Source organism: Lampetra planeri, chromosome 40 (genome assembly GCF_965212315.1).
Source record: "Lampetra planeri chromosome 40, kcLamPlan1.2.h2, whole genome shotgun sequence".
NCBI classification, from domain to species: Eukaryota; Metazoa; Chordata; class Hyperoartia; order Petromyzontiformes; family Petromyzontidae; genus Lampetra; species Lampetra planeri.
The window spans coordinates 3,916,243-3,932,617 of NC_136146.1; the positions used below are offsets into that span (position 1 = coordinate 3,916,243).

Consider the following 16,375-nt stretch of genomic DNA (forward strand, 5'->3'; position numbering starts at 1 on the left):
CCTGCTGTTGCTGATGATGATGATCGCGGTTTGGCAATTACCAAAACGCACGCGCGCAATAAAATGACATCTCCTCCTTCCGTGCGCAATGCACCGTGGCAAGCTGCCTCCCGTAGTAGCTGACACGATTGCAAACGAAACTAATGAACAAAACGTACACGCAATTTCAACGTTTTAATTAAAATTAGGGACAAATTTGAACCAATTCAGGCTCCAGCCGAAATCATTGCATTTGTAATGTTCACCAATGCACGGCGAGATCTGCGCCCATCCCCCAACACGCAGCCAACAAATTAGTAAAACAAATAAATGAAATAAACATTTCATTACGATACAGTTCGAATTCATATCACGTGCTTGTTTATCATCATCATCACCATCACGATTATGGAAGGATTTTTTTTCTTCCTAAAACCCTTTGATCGGATCACGCGCCCCATCTGATGGCATCCCAAGAAACGTGGCCAAGGGTTCAGCCCGCGGCAGCGCTGGGATGGGGGGCGGCCGCCAAGCGTGAAACGGGGGGGTGCTCTAGCCTGATGCTGGGTGGGGGGGGGGGTCTCTATGGGGGGCTACTCTATGGGGGGGCTACTCTATGGGGGGGGGGCTACTCTTCTTAGAATGACGCCACGTGATCTTTAACGGCCAGTGCGTAGCAGGCACAGGGCGCGTGTACTTTTTTTTTTACGATGAAAAACACAAACCCGCCCTAATGACCAGGGTGGCCGCTGGGCTCGAACCTCTGCAACGAGCTGGCAAGCGCGCCCGGTCAGCCGGCCACGCCCACGGTGGCCCGAGCCGCAACTGGGACACCACCTCCGAGTCGGGCGGTGCTGGGATGCCACTGCGGGTGTCACCACGCGTCGTCACTCGCTCGCGATTCGAGCCTGAGCGCGAGGCGTCCCCGTGGATGTAATTGTAATCTATTTTGTTTGTATTATTCATTGGAAATGCAGCCCAGGGCGTTGGTGGAGGGGGGGACTTTGGAAGAGGAAAAAAAAAGCAAGACCTGTGAAATGAACCCATAAACAAGCCGGAGGTTTTTTCTTTTTATTACGGCCCCTTCTCGATAGCCTTGTAAACGTATTTGACGAATAGCTCGCTGGGACAATCAAAACCTTCCTACCAGCTGCCCCCCCCCCCCCCTTCAGAAAAGATTGGATTGGTCTGCTATCATTGCTAGCGTATGCCTGTTCACAGATATGGAACGTACCATTTATCATTTGTGATGGTGGTGGGTGGGGGGCGTAACAGGGGTGTATGATACTGGCCTAACGATGTAAATACATGTATCGAATTTGATGCGAGAATTCTTGGTTATTTTTATCAATTGAATTGTTTTGCATAATGAGTTCACGTGATCCCACCCTTCAGCCACTAGAGGCCGCTACATTCACCGCATTGTCGCAAGAAAAATATTGATTCTGGAATGGAATTTGACCTCAGGTCGTGACAATTCATCACATCACCGGGCGAATGGGGCTGGATTATTTTTTCAATCGGTATATCTCTCTCAATCATTAACACCAATCAATCAATCAATGGCCTCTTTTACAACCATTTTAATTGAAAGCGCTCGGCGTATTAAGATCAGCTCTAGGTTTAAACGAGTACATCAAAATCAGCACATTAAAAACGCATAAACTGTCTTCTTGGTTCTTTCGGTAAAGTCACGTAGAAGGGAAGTAATAAAAGAATACAAATAAAACATAATAAAATAATTCTCACGACGTTTCGGCCACAACGCAAGCAGCCGTCCTCAGGTGAAGACCAGGTCTGTCGGGGAGACAGCGTCTGTATCAAGACCAGGTCTGTCGGGGAGACAGCGTCTGAATCATTCAGACGCTGTCTTCCCTTCTACGTGACTTTACCGAAAGAACCAAGAAGATGAATCCCTGCAGTCACGAAAGCTTTAAATCGAAATTTTAGCATAAACTGGTTTACAATGAAACATGCAGCATTTGACTGCCAGCAAATTGGACAACTCCCGACTTCTCTGCGTTCTAAGACGGAGCTACGAAAGGTGAGACGCAGTCCAACTTGTGCCCGGTGTCAATAAAGTTAGACACAAGCACCTGCCGGAGTATAGGATGCACCAAATGAATGTTGTTTAAAAATAATAATGTTGTTTTAAAATACACACGGCGGAGGTGTGGGCAGGAATACGTAATACGTTATAATCCAGAGCATACGGTAGTTGCAAAAGTTTCCTGCTTGATTATTATTCTATATTTATGACACTCACGTTTTGATCGCCAAATCCTAAATATGTACAATGGCATTGGCTGGGTTGATGAGGATGGTGAATCCTCGTAATTGAGGAGACCATCATACCCTCCAGCAGACGTATCTCGCTTTAAAATAGTTAAGATCAAATTTTGAGCTCGCTAAAAAAGATCTTCCAACTCTTTGTTCCATCAGCTAAAAAAAAACTAGATGTTTCTGCCCAGTAGAAATAGATGCTCTATAATTCAAAAGAGTAGAGCTTTCCTTTGGTGTCACGATCCAGTCCTGTTAACCGTCTCATTGCTGTCAGAAACTCTGGATTGGTTGCAAGTTCGCAAATGTCCTGAATTTCATTTTTGTGCTTTTGATATAAATTTGTATATATACGCGTGTACACCGTATTGAGTATACTTCTTTTCACAAGCGTTTATGTCAACGAAATTGTAACAACAACAAAGTTGGAACTTCAAATTAGCGAGAAAACTCATGACTTGGAAAAGATAAACATTTTGTGTCGAATAGCGCCTCTATAAATCGTAATTGAATGTCTTATTACCAAGAGCTTCCCGAAGCAATACATTAAATCTTCTAGGAACGTGTCCTGGGCCAATGTTTCAAGTCACATAATATTCGCTCAAACAAGCAATTGGGTGGCCCGGACTTGAGTGGCTTCTCATGAAAATTCCACATTTCCAAGGAACGGGGCCAGCGTTGATTGTCAAGCCCTTAAATGGTAGTGATTTTACCAGCCTCAGAGTGGTGATGAGCTAAGATGACCCCCCCCCTCCCTCCACCCATTCAGGATTCAAACTCCAACTGTAAGCCAGTCGCTCTAACCACGACATAACTCTAGCAGTGTTTGTATGAGATCCGCTTATTAAAACTTACAGGGCGAGGAATGTATTTCATAATCTAAAAGAAAATGTAATATAACAGGATTAAATAAACACGTTTTTTTTAGGTGAAATTACATTTTCCCGCACACTTGCGGTTTCAAGCGCACCCCGCAAAAAATACCGTTCTTCTCCATATCGGTGTAACTTTAAGGCACCCGTGCGTCATTTTGTGTGGCGCCTAAGATTTGAAACTCCCTTCTGCCAGCCCTCAGATTGCCTCCAAGCATCAAACATTTCAGAGAACACTGCAAGACTCATTTTTGTTTCTAGATTTGAAGCTTTCGTGACTGCAAGGATTCATACTCTTAGGTTTTTTCGGTAAAGTCACGTAGGTAAAAAAATAAATAATAGAAATAAAAATCACGACGTTTCGGAGGCAACACAAGTGTCCATCATCAGGTGGGACCGTCACAGCTAAATTTTTCTATTTCTATTATTTATTTTTTATCTACGTGACTTTACCGAAAAAACCTACGAGTATTAATTTTTGCCTTTCAGCTTTTCTTCGAGTATGACCTTTTTTAAAAATCCTTTTTTTATACGCGTCTTGAATTCATAGGGAGGACCACATTAGTTTAAATTATACTGCAAAGCATTGCGATGCCCTCTTAGGCGATTCTTCGATAAAGTAAATTTAACGAATGAATCTTGTGTCGCACGTGGCAGACGATGTTTTTGTTTGTTGGCTGGTAACGCGGAATTCCGGCGTCCACTCTTTATTTACGTTTTAAAACCGCGGGCGTCGATCGACGAAGGGTGGGTTGCGGTTTGGAATTGGATGTACGTGGAGGATGAGAACAAAGGGAGTCGAAGTCGTGTTTAGAGCAATGCAGTGACCCCTGTTGAAGGGTGCGAGAAAGACAGAGAAAAATTTAACCCGTAAAAACAAAGTTTTTCACTATAAATCCTTTATATGCGTGGCGGCTAGAGTCCTCTCGTCCTCTGGCTTGAAATGGCTGCCACCTATGGGTCAGATGATTGCCTGCCACCATTAAGCAATTGGTAATTAAATATAAAAAATGTTTTCCTAAAATGTGTAAAATTTAGGAAAAAAAAATTCACGAAAATAAATTGTCACGCACAACGAGTCTATGTGGAAAATGTCAGCTCGATTGGATCACGGGAAGTGGGTTAAAAAACGACCGAAAGATTTGCACGGTCGTAAGCGCGCAAGCAAGCGAGTGAACTTAATATAAAGGATTAAAAAATCAGTCCACTGGCCACGTGACCGTCACAGTGCCTCCGGGAATGAGCTCGAGGGAGGAATGGCTCCGTCGTGAATGCGTTAATAAAATTAAATTTACGTTCATATTCCCGACACAATCGGTTCACACGAGGTGCATCTTGCGAGCTGCGTGCTCTCCGCCGCGTTAAGCCTCGACGGAACTCGACGTTTTGTTCACGCGTTTCCTTTACAAAAAGCAGAGCGTGTCCCCCACACGTGTGAGTGCATGTGTGCTTGTACGTGGTGGGGAGCGGTGGTGTAGCGGTTAGTGCGCTGCGCTACGAACCCGGCGACCCGGTGTTCGATTCCCGCTCACAGCCGATACCGGTGACGATTATCTGAACCGGTCCTGGCCCTCCCGTAGGTCGACTCAACCTCAAATGAGTGCCTTGTGCGATGTGTAAACATCGCCACAAGGGAGACAAAGGCGGCCGGGCGTGATGTTGGCCACCCACCCCCTCGTGTGCCGTGCCGGCCTTAATAGGTGCTCGCTAACAGCACTTGTCCCTACAGTCTGTTAAGGCTATACGGGGGATATTTTTTGTATCGAACTTCTTTCGCACCGTACGTAGCCCACCGTGCTCGTCGGAGGTGCGGGGAGATGGGGGTAGGACAACAAACTAAACACACACACAAAACAGTGAGAAATAAATGAGTTTTCAAGCTTGGTGATTTAAAAGTGCACAGCACACAGTGACTTCCTAAGAGCGTGTCCAGAGGGCCGCAAAAAGCGCATCTGAAAGCGCGCGACGCGGTGACCCCCCCAGTCTTTTGTTCGACGGCCAGCCAACATCCGCTGCTGCTGCTACTGCTGCTACGAGGAAGATGACCCTATTTCGCGCGATGATGCGTTCAGTTCCTTGACGAGGTTGTGTGCTGCGGTTCATATTCTTTGGGTCTTTCGGTAAAGTCACGTAGATAGGTTTTCTTTGAACCGATCTATCGGTGAAGTCACCTAGATCGGTTTTCTTTGAACCTACCTACGTGACTTTACCGAAAGACCCAATTAATATGAATTCCTGCAGTCACGAAGGCTTTAAGTCAAGATTTGAGTTGCGGTTTGTTTGTGCATGCACGTGACCTGGGGAGAGGGGGGGGGGGCAGCGTCACAGTGGGCGCCATTGCGCCCTTAGCAGGCGAGGTTCAACTGCTGGCCATGCAAAAATAAATACAAGTGGCAATTGGAAGCTGAACCTGCTGTGTTCCTCCACTGGGTCAACTCTGCCTAAAATATGTGTTTTGTAAGTTGTTATCGTCAGGGGCAGCGCTGGTGAGACTCGGGCAGCCGAGCAGGAGCATCGCTGCGCCAACAAGATGTTACTGATCAAAGGAGGGTTGAGGCGGTGTTCATCTCCCGTTCACTGCCCTGAGCCGGTGATGGACATTCCACATTCACATGGAGAGGGCGAGTCAATCCACAAGACGACAGCTCTCGACTTCCCCGCAAAGTGGTACTTGTTTGATCAACCACAGGGGGACGATGGGCTGAGTCAACCCCCCCAACCACCTCCAATCCGCACCACCGATGAGCATGGTTGGCTACGTACGGTGTGAAAGAAGTCACACGTGCATAGCGCCCCTATCATTGCCACTGACAACGACGGTCACTGTACCACGCGCTTTCATCATCTTCCTCACTGAACGCCGTCGGTTTGCATTTTAAAAATAAATCCGAAATAGAATTTAAACAAATGTATAGTTCATGTGAACTAGTATATGATTTGACTTGGTCATATCAAACAACATGAAGTTGAAGGTTTATAAATGGGCCTTTTGAAGTAAAGGTTACATGCACGAAAATGATGAATGATGTGGACTGAGTAATCCTCACAGGAATTCATGTTCACGGGACAATATTTTGATTTATACAGCATCGAAATGCGACCACATCTCAATATGCCGTACGAAACATTGCCGCGTGGGTATCCTGGGAATATAAGGCGTTGTTATTATTTATCGAGAGGAGACAATTAGATGCAGAGGAAGACGGGTAGGTCTTGAGCCAGGCCCTGGAAGTGGGCAGGGGGTCAATACCTCAGTCGGTGTGGGAAATGCGGTTTTAGACTACCAGGCCATACGTTTGTGTTTTTTTTTCACAAATCCTGCAGCAATATATCACAGTGTCGGTGCATCACGCAGGATGATATTACAGAACAGGCTAGCAGAGTGGCAGAGTGGTAACGCCTGTGTATGTTCTCCTCCTGTTCCAAGATTCTTGAAGTTCCACTCCCCATAACTCACTTGTTAACACCGTCCCCTGCTGGACATCTGTGAAAAAGTGCTTCACAGGTCATCAGATTCCTCCGGTATGGATAAAGATTCCGATTCTGAACTAAAACAAAATCAACGCAGTTTCAAATTTGGACAAGAAATAATTACAGTCTGCCCCTTTAACGCCGTTTCGCAAATACGTCGTCGCTTAATTAATACCACGTCCGGATTTACGTCGCCCTCAACCCCACACGCTTACGTCACTGACGGCATCATCTGCCTTCCTTTTACACGCTTTCTATTAACTCACTCTGTCTCTGTTGTTGTTGTCGTATCCTCAAATCGTGTAACTCAATTTTAACCCACTTCCCAATGTGGCATCGACTGCAAACTTGGTATACTTATGTCATACTGATGACAATACTATATTCTATCATAAAAAAAATATATTTTTAAACAATCTTTTTTATATGTTATGTTTCGCCTTGGGTCTAATTGTCCACGCTCAACTGACGTTGGCCGTAAATCACCACGGTCCCTTACGTTATGGCAAGCTTCGAGGCCACTTCCTGGAGTCGCGGAGTTATTCCATTACTAGTAGGGTACATTTCATTAAAGCGTGTTTAAAAAAAAGTTTTTAAAAAATATTACTTATTTCGTTGTCCCTAACCTCTCAGCCTCCACACCACCTACCATCCTCTGCATCGCTTTGTGATTTGGACCGTCTCGATATTCTCCGTCGCGAACCAGCAACTTTGGTCGCAATGACCTCTCCCCCCTCCTGGCAGATGAATGCGCGTCGTGAGTCAGGTGCCGAGTCACATTTTTTTTTGCCGCACAGAGACAGCTGCCAATGGGCGGGTGGATTTTCGCTCCCAGAACGTTTCGTTGTGCGATGGGCAGCACGAAATATGAATGCGAAGTTCATTAATTAATCCCTTGAAGTGGCCTTTTCGCGAGCTGTACTTTCCCCACGCACCCTGACATCGAGGTTTCTGTCACATTCAGACACAAGCCGCGCTCACTGCATGCAAAAGCGCTCGCCACAAATGAACCACGATGCCTCGCTGACCTCATACTCTTAGGTTTTTTCGGTAAAGTCACGTAGGTAAAAAATAAAAGTAATAATAGAAATAAAATCAAATAATAAACCACGACGTTTCGGAGCCAACACTAGTCTCCGTCATCAGGTGGGACCGTCACAGCTAGATTTACTGTATTAATCTAGCTGTGACGGTCCCACCTGATGACGGAGACTTGTGTTGCCTCCGAAACGTCGTGATTTATTATTTTATTTTATTTATATTATTACTTTTATTAATTTAAAAAAAAATACCTACGTGACTTTACCGAAAAAACCTAAGAGTATGAATCCTTGCAGTCACGAAAGCTTCAAATCTCGCTCATCTCAAGGAGCATCGACCGCCACGCAAACTCCGGTCACGCTCGCAGTGCCGTTTGGCTGGCCGTCGAACAAAGACGGCCACAGCGTCGCACGCTTTTATACGCGCTTCTGCGGCCTTCTGGAACGCTCTTCCTTCGAATATTAGGAAGCCATTGGGAGCTATGCACTTTTGCATCATCCAGATTGAAAATGCACTTCTTCAGAACTGCTCATTGTGTTTAGTTTGTTGTCCTTCTCCCACACATCCGATTAGCACGGTTGGCTACGTACGGTACGAAAGAAGTTCAACATACGTACGTACGCTCTCCGCAGCGACAGCATGTTTTGTCGCCCAACTTCGCGACGTTTCTCATTATCCAGGCCACCGCTCCTACGGTTACCCCGGCGGAGAAGTTCACTGCACGGCACTCGATAGCCCCATCGTACAAAGCTCCGGGCTGCCACGGCCGATGATCCTGGGTTCGAATCCAGGTTTCAGCCCCCTGTGATTAAACCGGGTTCCAATGACTGCTCTGAGACTTAAATGTTTTGGTTTGTGTTTGATTGGCATGTGGCAATTTCTTGTTGGTTGTACTGTAAGTACTCGAAAATGTGCCAAATGCAGTGAATAAAAAACCACAAATATACATGGTGGCCATTATTTTTCTGTGCACTAATGTTTAATATGAGGCCCATTAAACGCGTCGTCTTCCAGTTAATAACGTGGAAGGACCATCCGAGTGTGTCCTATCTCCTTCCAAGAGGAGACCTGAATGTTCACAATTGCATTTGCGACGGTCGTTGAGATACAAAAGGAAAATTGTGCCCCCGAAGGAAGGGCTATATTTCCTGAAGCTACGGCTTATTATTTCGAACGTGTCGGCTAGAGAGCCGTATGTGGCGTGAGTGAGCAGGGTGGTCAAATTTGTTTTATCTGAAATGTCAATCTCTCCACCATCTACACTGAAGGGCCCTTCGCATGCAATATCGCCCCATTGTATATTCTCCTCTAACCGGGCAGCACTAATGGCGAATGTGGCAAGTCGAAAAAAAACGCATTTCATTGCAGTTTGATAGCAGCCGATATTTAATTCATGCGCAAATGCTGTTCATCATCATCAGCAGCAGCAGCTTCATGGATGACGCCTGATGTACAGAAAGTTGTGGATTCGATCCCGGCCCTGACGCCTGTATACTGGATTTCGCGTGTTCTCCCCGATTTTGCTCCGGGTCCGCCGGTTTTTCCCGCCACATTTAGGATCAACGTCACGCGTTTTTTGGTATTTGGCTGCTAGACATTTCGTTGAGCTCTCATTTGTGATAGCCAGGTCGCGTCTGAAAAAGAGATGTACAGCCTTACCCGGTAAAATAATAAAAATAGTTTAGTTTTAGTTTACCAGCCATAGTTAATCTTCTGCTGGATGAAAGCCTCCCCATAGCCAGTTCTGATAGTTCCCACTGAAGCTAGCCGTGGCTAAGGAATTGAACTAAGTTTGCTGAGTTCATAGTGCAGTGCCCTAACCAAAGCACTACCACCCACCTTCCCACCCCACTACACATACGCACGTTCACACACACACACACCTCAGCACTTGCAACTACCGTGGTCACGTAGAGGGTACTCATGTATAAAGGATGTATCGTTTAAAAATTTAAGCACCTGGGTGCTTGTCCTCAAGAGAACTGCGGGGTTCATTTAAACAGATATGGGTTCTTTTGTTTCTCGGTCGAATTAGATCCTGAACGCTATCGCGGGAACCCATCTCTCTTAACAGACGCAGCAACAAAACAAACCCCCCAAAGAATCCCGGTATCAAAACTCTTCGAGGACGTCCAAGGACAAGTTTCCGCCGGTCGCCACTCGATTCTCACTTTGCAAGTGTGCGCCGTGCGGCTGTAATGCCTCACTAGTGGGGCAGCGGGGAGCGCAGCGGTCAGCCCGCTGTGCTACGAACCTGAAGGGACCCGAGTTCAATTCCCGCCCCAGGCACCAACGACATGGGCAAATGTCTGAAGGGTTTCTGGGCCTCCCCTGGGGCGACTCGGCCTCAAATGAGTAGCTGAAGGCGGCCGGGCGTGGTGCTACCCACACCACCCACAGGTGCACGCTGCGCCTGCCTTATGATGGGTTTGCTAACGCCTCCCGAAATCGCTTGAATGGCAAATGCATCTACACTCGGGGCACACCAACTCATGCCCTTGCGTGGTTGCCGCGTGCCAATCAAAGCGAAAGCAAAACATGTCAGTCTCGGAGGCAAAATTTGACATGAAGCTGTTGTGCACAGTCACTGGTGACCGGGCTGAGACCATGAACTCGCTGCACGTGATCATTCTGTTTAATCGCTGGTGGCTGTAACCTGGAATAGAACCCAGGGTCATCAGCAGCGGCAGCCCTATGCTTTGTGGCACGGTTGCTATCGAGTGCTGTGCAGTGAACTTTTACCGGGGTAACCGTCGGAGCGGTGGCCTGGATAATGAAAAACGCAGCAAAGTTTGGCTACAAAAGCATTCTGTCACGTACGTGTGTTGAACTTCTTTCACACCCTACGTGGCCAACCGTGCTAATCGGAGGCGCAGTCCTGCAACTATTTCTCTCTCTGGCCTCTCTAGTCATGTGCTATAGAGAAGGGCCGTTGTCCGAAACGCCACTTACTAAATTTTCTAACTTTCAAGGCCACAATTTTCTCGACAAACTTGTTGACTTCATTGTATCGTTTATCCCCTTGGTGGAATTTCCGATACCTCTTGCCCCGTCCCCATTAACGGAAAAGGACAACACACTTAACCACAGAAAGCAGTCATAAAGAAGCGAGTTGTCAATTGAGATGATTTAAAAGTGAATAGCTCCAGTGGCTTCCCAATATCGGGAAGGAAGAGCGGTCCAGACGTGTGCCGAAGCGCATCCGAGAGCGCGCGATGCGGTGAAACCGTCTTTTGGGGGCAAAGTCGTAGAAAACGTCGTCCGTTTCCAGCGCTGCTCAAAATGTATCGGTTCACGTGCCGACACACACACACATGGTCAGGTCACCTGACCACCAAGCGACCTATCCCGATGAGTGAGGAGCAGCTACATAATTCAATCTTCACGATGCACACTGGGTTTTGTTTCATTTTCTTTCCGCAAGCATAGTTAAAATCCGCAACCGGGCGAATCCACCCACGGATGATTACGCCGGAGGCAGCGACGGACGGACAGACGGACGACCGCGGTACGGACAGCCGTGCAAGCGTGAACGTTACGTTGTGAACACAAAGCCGCAAAGGCATCGCCATCCTCGTCATGAAGTACAGGGCGATATCTGGGTGGCCCGAAGGTGAGGACGCATGGGATATTTTCATCTGTTTTAACGCTGACATTAAAACTTTTACATTGTTTAATCTGTTTAACACGTGGGCTTTCTCGACCAATGCTATCCATAAGAGAGGTTTTTTAGGGTAGATCACGTAAATATAAACGTGACGTTAAACTCACCACAGCCAATTAGAAAGGTTTGTCAATTGTAGATGATGTGGGTTTACTCTCCAACACACAACCGGTGTGCTGAACTAGTAACGATGTGACACGTTTTGTTTACGTGACAAACCTTACTAATTAGCTGTGTCGAGTGGTGGCGGGTTTATTTATATTTACGCAATCTAACCCAAAAGCCTCTATTATGGTTTGCTCTTTCTTTAAGTTCATATTTTTTCTGTTCATACTTATTAATAATCTACTATTTTTCTGTAGGGGCAGAGGGGGGGGGGGGTAGCCCAAAAATCCATCGTTTACAAAACTCGACCGAAAATTCTGAAAGACTCAAGACGAAACTGAACTGATGAACGTTCGAGGATTACATCTTTGCAATCCTTAAACGACAAAAAAGTCCCGAATTGATTTCAAAGAAAGATTTCGTGCATCACGAATGACTGTTAATGGAGGTACGCTTGAGCATTTGTTAAGATAAATTAAATAACATATGCATTTGTTCAAATAATTTAAATAACTTTCGATTTAATGCTTTCGTGACTGCAGGGATTCATCTTCTTGGTTCTTTCGGTAAAGTCACGTAGAAGGGAAATAATAAAATAATAATAATAAAACATAATAAAATAATATAATAAAATAAAATAATATATAATTGTAGTATGTTTTAAAGCCTCGTAGAAGGGAAATAATAAAATACTCAAATAAAACATCATACAATTATATAATAAAATAACGTAATATATTATTTTACTTTATTATGTTTTATTTTTATTATTTTATTATTTCCCTTCTACGTGACTTTACCGAAAGAACCAAGAAGTGAAATTAAATAACCATATGCATTTGTTCAAATAAATATCAGAACCCTCCGTGTCCTGACTTTTGGGCCACCCTGCATATATAGAGATACTATATCTACACAAAAACCCACCCAACCCCGCCCGCAGAGAGTGGCTCATCAAGAAGCTGGATGTTGGCAAGGCGTGAAATTGCGACTCGCTGATATTTTACAGAGCGCCGTTAATTCGAAGAGGCATCGTCTTCGAGTTGAAACGAGTTGAGATTGGGGTTTTTAATTCATTTCTTTCTTTCTGCTAATCTGCACGTCGCCGCGATCCTTCCCGTTGCGCGATCAAACGGCGCCGTGCCGTGCGTGACAGTTTTTAAGTGACGTGTTCCGCGAGGGTTTGATCCTTGAAACATTTGTAGTAAAAAAAAAAATTGGTGGCGCGCTTTTCGCTTTTGGATGCAACGAGAAAATTCACGGCAGACGAGGTCCCGGGGCCAAAGAGATTCTCTGCGCTAAAAGAGAGTAGCCAATGGAGGAAATTCCACATTACCATGACGGGGTCGTTAAGCCCACACGACAAACATTGTGATCGGTGTAATCTTATAATATTAAGCCGCTGATCTCTTGTATACTGATATGTGTGTGTGTGTGGCAGTCACACAGTGTTTGGTACACTGTGTTATGAACCCGGTGAACTCGACTTCGATTGCCGGCCATGGCTAATATTACAGACGAGTAAAATCTAAACCAGTCTTGGGCCACTCTTAGGTAGACTCAGCCTTAAATGAGTAACTGGCGCAAGTGTGCAACTATCAGCATTGAAGAGCCAACGGTGACCGGGTGTGGTTTTGACCACATCACTCCCTCATGTACCGTTCTGGCCTGAATAAGTGTTCGCTAACAGCACGTGTCCACATGATAGAGACAGGATATGGCAAAAATGGAAAAAAATACGTTGTGTGTGTGCAAATTGCGGGGAGCGGTAGTGCAACGGTTAGCGCGCTGCGCTACGAACCCAGCGACCCGAGCTGGATTCCCGCTCACGGCCAACACCAATGACGATTTTCGGAATCGGTTCTCGACTTCTCCTAGGTCGACTCAACCTAAAATGAGTACCTGGTGCGACGCGTAAATATCGCCACTAGGGAGACAAAGGCGGCCGTGCGTGGTGCTGGTCACCCACCTCCTCGCGTGCCGTTGCAGCTTTCATAGGTGTTCGCTCACAACACTTGCCCCAACAGTCTGTTGCAGGCTATACCAGAATATTTGTCTTTGTTTGTTGTAAAATGTGTAAATAGTCTCTTGAAACCCAGGCCGGGCCTTCCCGATGTTCATCTGAGGACTAAATGACTGCACGGTGCAACGCAAATCCGCGCAGGAATTCCAAACGAGGAGCCGGTTAGATACGCAGCTGGCTAGAGCGGCAAGCGGGCCCCCACATTCTCTGCTGTCTCTGCACTCACTCACACATCATACACTGGGATTGCCATGCTGCCAGCTATGGCTGCAAGTTTGGTCGTATGTGTTATGTATATCGTTAATCATTACATTTGAATCACACTTCCTATGATTACTGTTGTTATATTGTTTTTATAGCTTTATTTTGGTGATTCGAAAACATATGGTTCATCTAAATTGTCGTATGGTTTTTTTATTGTTGACTTGCACCACATTGGGATTTTTGCACACAGCGTCTTAATACTTTTTGTAATATTTGCTGGTTTATTCCAGGATGTTTCTGTTGTGCGTCGTCACTTTAACATGTTCTGTGTTCATATTTTGTTTGTCGCGGTTGCACCCGACTTAAGAGCCGCATGGCTCACAGGGCTATACCAAATAAATGAAACTTGAAAAAAAACCGGGCAGGTCTGCGAGTGGACTGTAAGTTCCTGCTGTTGGGGGCTCTTGATGGGTCAGCCCTACAATATGTCCTGGAACCGATCCATGTATATTCTCCAACGAGGTCCCTGCGATCTTAAGATTCGCCTTCCTCTAAGGACACCAAGGTCGAGGCTCTGCCCCTGGGGTGATTGAACCGTTGCCAGTGCAGCTCCCAGACAATGTATCGTTTATGCCTTTTGCTAATCAGGCGATTAGAGTCACTGGAGGTATTTAAATCTTGAAACCTCACCTCTTTAAATTGGCCTTCACCCCACAGTTCTGGCCATTTGCCCTGGCTGTGTTTCATTTAATGATTTCTATTCATGGCACATTGGGATCTGTGGATGAAATGTGCCTTGCAAATTCAAATCATGATTATAATTGCAGTGAAATGGTGTCAGGACTTGGGAGACAATGGCAGGTTGCCTTGCCAGCCTTAATAGGTGCTCGCTAACAATATGCATTCGTATAATCTGAGGCTACGCGGGGCATATTTTGTCTTTGTGTTCGTAGGGAGTGTTTTTAGCATGCAAATATATGCGCATAAATTAGATCTCAATTTGAATAAAACAGTCGTAAAATTATGCAGAATTTATCCGATTTTGCTGAATATTGTAAAATTACAAAATTCCATTGCTCCCGTGCCACCCATTTACATTACACCTTGACATTTTTTAAATCTGATTTTGCTAAATTGTTCTTATAAATATATAGCGTTCATTTTAGGCGTTCTCTTAAACATGTCAAACTGGGCATTTTCTGAGTCATATGTCATCTGTTGCGCGTAGAATATGATACTCGGTGTAAATATTACCGAATTATATGAACGTTCTCAAGGCATTTCACCTGCTCGAGTGATCAGGTCCGTGTGCTTCTGAATAATCAAATCTGTCTCCTTACCTGCCTTTCCATGACCACTCTTTAAACAAGTGGCATTTGGCGAGGGCCTAATAAGGCCACAGCAGCACACGTGTGACCGGGCGTGGTGTCTCCCAGGTGCTGAAGTTCATGTTACACACTGTGATATGCATTCATTTTAGGCTGAGTCGACTTAGGTCAGGACGAAGCCAGGTACAGAAGCGTGAGTGCCGATGGTGAAGGGTTTGCGTCATGGACAGGAATCAAACCCGGCTCTCCGGGAGAGGGATTTCTTCCCGCCACAGGAACGTGGAATTTCCAGTAGCTGGTTTTGGACCACGAGGGCAGATGAGCACTGCCTCACGCTTACATGTGTGTGGGTGCCTTGACTTTTTAAAATATGTTTAATTAGATGGTAAATAATCATTTGGATGTCATAAACGTAGCTGGGTAGCGCTGTGATTAGAGCTCTCAATTTGTGCTTGATAGGTTGTAAGTTCAAGTCGTGGTCTGGGGACAATTCATCTCCATCATTCTATCATCATCATCATCATCATCCCTCTGGGTAATATAAAACAAACTCCACTTTGCGGGAAATTAACAGTTGTCAATCTATGAAGAGACCGGCTTCCTCCATAGAAATGCGGAATACCCCCACTGACTCGGTTACAAGTGAAGTTGACTGCTGCCTTAACATTCACTTAAACATCAATCCATTACATTTGAATACACCTTCCCGTGACTAAGACCAAATGACACAGATTGTGTACGATGGTGGCAGATCTGAAAAGCTGATCAGTGTTGAGCCGAGATGTGTGCGAACACCAAACATAACAGGTGCTATATGCTGCTACGGGGACAGCGTAGCAAAATCCAATGTTGTACTGTACTTTCTATGCTCCCGCGTTCATGCACCCACAGTGACCAGCATGGTGATGTATGGTCAAATAACTCCTACGGCCCATGTGGTGTGTGTGTGTGTGTGGGGAGGCCTGCATCCAACTGTGGATTGAGAGAGGGGCTGTAAATTGTAACGCGTTACGTATTGTTCCCTGCGTTCGTGTGCGATGTGGGTTCTCACTTTTTTTCCAGGACACCATCACAGTTTATCCCCGCACGGACACTTATAACTATTTATTAAACAATTTGTTTTATTTCACCAAGTTACTTACATTGAGTTACGAGTGGAACTCTCAGAAGCCACACGCCAATTAACTACTCACCCATGTCCCCCTCCTCTCCCCCTCCCCTTGTGTGTGCGTGTACGTATGTTGAACTTCTTTCGCACCGTACGTAGCCAACCGTGCTAATTGGAGGCGCCGGGGAAGGACAACAAACTAAGCATTAAAAGTAGTTCCAAAGAAATTAGTTTTCAATCCAGGTTTAAAAGTGCATAGCTCCCAGTGGCTTACTAATATCGGAAGGGAGAACGTTCCAG

General features: G+C 45.6%; 1 protein-coding gene across 1 annotated transcript in view; it reads right to left on the bottom strand.

Annotated features, from left to right (window-relative positions):
* LOC144731739 (plasma membrane calcium-transporting ATPase 2-like) overlaps positions 1–16,375 on the bottom strand; it is a 174,488-nt gene that overhangs the window by 95,541 nt on the left and 62,572 nt on the right. The window lies entirely within an intron of this gene.